At 43.9% G+C, this 5,961-nt stretch overlaps 1 pseudogene; it reads left to right on the top strand.

Moving 5' to 3' along the window:
• Positions 1-521: 521 nt before the first annotated feature.
• Positions 522-3,379, top strand: LOC129674791 (putative PRAME family member 26; annotated as a pseudogene).
• Positions 3,380-5,961: the final 2,582 nt, after the last annotated feature.

Here is a 5,961-nt window from a genome sequence, read left to right as displayed (position 1 = left end):
GGCTGCATTGTCTTGCCCTGTGGCCTGGTAAGGCTGCACCCCACCCCAGGGGGAGGTAATCAAAGAGCTGGCCACTGAGTTCATGTCAGAGATAGTCCCTGATCCCCTTACTAATGAACTCATTTGGAACCTGAGCAGCCTACAGGCTTCCTCTGAACAGGGAGTCTAGGTCCTCTTCATGCTTGGTCTTTGGTTGGATTATCTGTCTCTGCAGGCCCCCTGGACCCAGGTTTTTGGCTCTGTTGGTCTCCTTGTAGATTTCCTGTCCCCTCCAGATCTTTCTGTTCCTTTCTTAAAACCAAACAAACAGGTGGGCATGGTGGTGTGTGTAGATGGATCTCTGTGAGTTTGAGGACAACCTGTTCTACAGAACAATACCAGGATAGCAGAGCTACTCTACAGAGAAATCCTGTCTTGAAAAAAACCAAAACAAAAAAACAAAACAAAACAAAACAAAACAAAACAAAACAAAACAAAACTGCCCCTGCCATCGCCCCGGACCTGCCGGGGCTAAGTTATTCATGGTGTCGAAGAGGGCCCGGATCCTGTGGAAAGATGAGCGAGAGAAAGACGCGAGTCCAAGCAAACAGGTGCTTGTCAAGGACTAACTTTACTATGCCAGCTAGGCTTTTTTAAAGGGGTACAGAATGAGGAAGTAGGGTGGGTGGAAAGTTGTAGAATCTTCTCGGCCCGGGGCCTGGAACATCTTGCAGTTAGGGAAGTTGTTCTGAGAAGACACGGCTCCATTCACACATCTCTGCAACTGCCAAGCAGGATGCTTACCACAGATGAGGGAACGGTCAAGTCAGTGAGTTCCCACGGATGGCTCCTAACATTTCCCCGTCTCTAGTCTAAATAAGATGGAAAGGAGAGATGGTTTGCTGCAGCTCGCAAGATGGGGAATTTTGTAAATTGGGGTCAATAGCCTTTAATTTGTCAACTGCAATTTTTGATCTTATTGGGGGGATATAAACTGTGGTAATGAGGCCAGAGGGCTGAGCATCAGCGACTGTGGGCAAGGCAGATTGCGTCCCCCAGGAGTGACGGTATGAGGTTTTAGAACCCAGGTCCTGTTGTGAGGGCCCAAGTCCACAACCACCAGTCATCGATATTAAGATGGGGCACAAACGGGGTCTGAGCCTGCTAGAATGACAAAGCTTGGGCCTTACCCGTCATGGGAGTGGCCTCCTCCAGGCGAGGTCGTCCTGTCTTAGGCAGACCAAGGCTTATTTGTCCATTTCGTCTCTGACTTACCAGACCGCTCACTTTGTGGAAAGTAACGCTTATAGATCGCTTGCCGGTAGGAGGTGAGATAGCACCATGTACACTGGCTGCTGAAAAAAACACACATCTCAGCAGGAGGTAGAGCTGAGTTTAGAGATGTGGAGGAAATGCTGAGTAAGTGTGGCTCTTGCCATGTAGCTGACACTTGACATGTTTTCCTATAGGAGGTGGAAACTTCAAGTTTTTGAGCTAATTAAGAAGCAGCATGAATTTTGGAGCATAAGGGCTGGAGCAGAGGATGGTGACTGCTCAGCAGAGACCTCAGATGAGCAGCAAGTAGGGAAGATCCTTCCCAGATATGCACTTAGGTGGCACCTGAAGGTAGTAGCTGACCTTTGCCTCAGGCCCTGTATAGATGAAGAACAAACATGCTTCTTACAGTGGGACCAGCAGAGAAAGGACTCCATCCAGTTCTGCTGTATGAAAATGACCATATGGGCTCTGCCTTTCCATGTCATCCACGAGGTCTTTTATGTTTTTCTTCCAGAGCACATCCAGGAATTTGAACTGAACACAGAGTGGAATGTGTTTATGCTGGCACGGTTTGCTCCCTGCCTGGGCCAGATGAGAAATCTTCACAAACTCTTATTGGCACTCATTTCCAAGAATGTCTTCAAGATTGGAAATATTCAAGACATGGAAGACAAGTATATCAACAAATTCATTTCTCAGTTCTCCAGATTCAACTGTCTCCAATACCTCTTCTTAAAGAGCATCTACTTTCTCAGAGACTGCATTAATCAAGTCTTCAGGTAAGCAAGGATGGAGATCTGGGTCAGCTACCAGAGCTGACCTTTCTCTTTAGCTTTAAGGATTGGTCATTTATGAGGCCTGCACATCAGTGTTAACAAATGTTTAGGCCTCTAGAATATGGAAGTTATGTCTTTTTTCCATGTATATTGAATCACATTGTTAAATGCTCTCTCTTGAATCAGAGTACTGAAGGTCAGATCTAGTGAGGATTGGTAGTAATTCTTCTTGGAATGATGCCCACCCAATCCAATGGAAAGGGAATACAAAGGAGAGAGTACACTGAGGAATTGGTGGATTCACAAGCACAGTGTTGAGGGGTGCTCTGAACTCAGGACTGTGAGAACAGCCTCAGCCTCCCCAAATTTCCCATGTGTGACTGGTCTTGAGCTTAAGTAGAGATGAGTGCCTGGGACAATGGGGATAGTGAGGATGTTAAATTACTACAAGTGTGACTGTTCAGAGGCTTTAATGGGATACAGGGTACAGTGAGCACACAGGAAGTGTCCCTAGAGACTGCCAGGTCTTTCATGGTTTGTAACTCCTTATGTGTGCTTTCTGGGCTAATGGGATTAACTGGTTTCTTCTTGAGAGTGAGGCCAAGAGAAATGTCAATATGTCTTGACAGAGGAGGTTCATACAGGAAGCATCTTAAATGATGTCCTTGAATTTACCTTGAGGGTCTGGGCTTCTTCTACCTCTATGTAAATGCCACCCTATACTCTCCAACACCATTTTCCAGAACTAACCTCCTGATCTATCCCTAGGTCCCTGATGACCCATTGGAGACCCTGTCCATCACTTACTGTGACATTCCACATTCAGACCTGAATTACTTCTCTGAGTGTCCAAAGCTCTTTCAGCTGAAACATCTGGACATGAAAGATGTGGGCTTAAAGGCTTTGGAACTTATGCCTCTCTGAGTCCTCCAGAGAATGTGGCAGACACTTTGCAGTCCCTGGACATGAAGGGATGTAGGATGAATGACTCTCAGCTCATTGTCCTCATACCTGCCCTCAGCAAGTGCTCCAAGTTCGCCAAGGTTAGTTTCTATTGCAATGACTTCTCCATGTTCATCCTGCGGAACCTTTTGCAGCACACAGCCGACTTGAGCTAGATGAACGTGGAACAGTACCCTGCCCCGCTTGAGTGCTATGATGAGTTTGAATATGTCTCCATAGAGAGATTTTCCCAACTCTGTGCTGAGCAAATAAATAGACTCGGGGCCATAGGCGGCCCAAGTGCATCTTCTTTGCTACGCATATGTGCCCTAGATGTGGAGAGCATTATGTCTATGGCCAAGGATTCAGACTGTGTCTTTGCCAGAGGTGGCGGTGATAAATAGGGAAATATGACTTCTGCATTAGAAGAAATGGGAAGCTTGGGACACATCTCATCTTTTGGCTACTCAGAGCTTGTGACTTCAGACTCTGCTCAAATTTTTAGAATCCAAATGATGTTTGGTGCGTTGGATATAGGATTCTGAATGTGACATGGAGAATATTGAGACTGAGGGAACAGGGGTGTTATGGAGTCTGAATGATGGTTTTGCCTTTATAAGTGGCTTCTGTCAGGACAGAATAGCTAGTGTCTTTGTTCTGCAGCTGTAAGCCTGGCTGTTTTACCTCTGGGCTCTTTTTTGGTTATCACCCTCATTGCCAGGATCTTGAGGGTTCCATGACACAATGAATGGGAAAACACTGATATCTAATGAGTGAGGCAAAGTACCAGGCCAAATTGGCATCCATAAAATGATAATTTGGTGACACTTCTTCCATTCTTGTCCTTTTCCTGCCTTTGCAATAATTACAACTGTCCTGGTGGCTGTTCTGTTACATGTACAAAAGGTTGAAACTAAAGTGAGCAACATGGACACAGCTCCTGTGAATATGTAGTGGGCTCTAGTGGATCACAGACAATTAACATCCAGTACACTCAGGCCACAAGGCACCACGGACCCATGAGAGGTGACTGAAGAGAAGGAGAAGACAATACAAGAAAAAGTGAACAGGATTTTCAACAGTTATTTTCCTTTCAGTCTTAAAACCTTGTTTTCTTTTTTGTTGAAAGGCTCATGTACCCTGGGCTAGCCTTGGACTCTTGAACTTGTCTGGGTGAGACTATCACCATAAACCAGTATATCTGTCCTGCATGCCACATGTCTCTAGGGCCGTATTCCTGTGGACTCCTAAACTCTGTGAAGCAGCCATAGTGTACATAAAGGTGTCCAATGCCACATAAGTCCCTGTCCTGCAGAAAACATTTTATTTAGAGAGGCATAGCAGGAGATGGGGGAACGAGGGTGGGATTGGGAGGGAGAGAGGGAGGGGGCTAGAGCTGGAATACAAAGTGAATAAATAAATTAATTAATTAATATAAAATTAATATAATTAATTATATTAATTAATATAATTAATATTATTAGTTATATCATTAATGTAATTATGTAATTAATATAAAAATAAAATAAATAATAAAAACTTCATATTTTATCTTTTCAGTTGTGGTCTCTGTATTAAGAAGAAAAATCTCCCTAGTCCCAGCCATTATATACCCTTTTTTCTGTATGGTAAGATATCAATAAAATTATTTCACAATTGTTTTTTTTCTCCTTTAAATATTTATTGAACACCTAGAACATGTATTTTGTTGGCAATAGACATTCATTAAAAACTTATATTTGAAAATTAATTGCACGTAGTTAACACTGACGTAAATTAAATTATGATGTGTCTGTAATTATTTCAGCTTTGGAGTTTCTTTCAAACTTAGTATCATAGCTAGTAATAAGAATTTAAAGAAGAAATTAAAAATAATGGATGGTTTCTCAGAATGATAGGAACTGTGTTTCCCCTTCTTTTAATTTAATTATTTTATTTATTACAATTTATTCAGTTTGTATCCAAGCTGTAACCTCCTCCCTCATCCTCTCCCAATCCAGTCCTCCCACTCTCTTCTCCTCCTTTCCCAGTCCACTTATAGTGGAGGTCTTCCTCCCCTTTCATCTGACCATAGCCTATTAGCTCTCATCAGCACTGCCAGCATTATCTTCCTCTCTGGCCTGGTAAGCTGCTCCCACCCTCAGGGGGAGGTGATCACAGAGCCAGCCACTGAGTTCATGTCAAGACAGCCCCTGTTCCCCTTACTAGGATACCCATTTGGAGACTGAGTTGCCATGGTCTACAGCTGTGCAGGGGTTCTAGGTTATCTCCATGCATGGTCCTTGGTTGGAGTATCAGATTTGAAAAAGACCCCTGGGCCCAGATATTTTTTTTTTGTTCTGATGCTCTCCTAATGGAGCTCCAGTCCCCTCCAGGTTTTTATATCTCTGCCTTCTTTCATAAGATTCCCTGCACTTTGCAAAAAATTTGGCTATGAGTTTAAGCATCTGCTTTAATACCATGCTGGTTAGAATCTTTCAGAGGCTCCTGTGGTAGACTCCTCTCCTCTTCCCTGTTTTCTCCCTCTTTTAATGTCTATCTAGTCTTTAGAATGCAGATTGACCATCTTACCCAGGGTCCTAATTCTTGTTTAACTTCTTTTTTTAAATAGATTCTTTTATTATTATTTCAATTTATTCACTTTGTATCCCAGGTGTAGCCCCTACCCTCATCCCTCCTAATTCTGTCTGACCTTCTTCTCTCATCTCCATGCTCCACCCCCAGTCCACTGATTGGGGAGGACATCCTCCCCTTTCATCTGACCTTAGCCTATCAAGTCTCCTCAGGAGTGTCTTTCATAATCTTCCTCCTCGCTCTGGTAAGGGGGTGCACTGCCCTCAGGGGGAGGTGATCACAGAGCCAGCCACTGAGTTTATGTCAGAAATAGCCCCTGTTCCCCTGACTAGGGTACCCATTTGAAGACTGAGCTGCCATGGGCCACAGCCGTGCAGGGGTTCTAGGATATCTCAATGAATGGTCCTTGGTT

Source organism: Psammomys obesus, unplaced genomic scaffold, assembly GCF_907164565.1.
Source record: "Psammomys obesus unplaced genomic scaffold, mPsaObe1.curated_primary_1811, whole genome shotgun sequence".
Classification (NCBI taxonomy): domain Eukaryota; kingdom Metazoa; phylum Chordata; class Mammalia; order Rodentia; family Muridae; genus Psammomys; species Psammomys obesus.
This window is presented reverse-complemented; position numbering and strand designations above follow the sequence as displayed.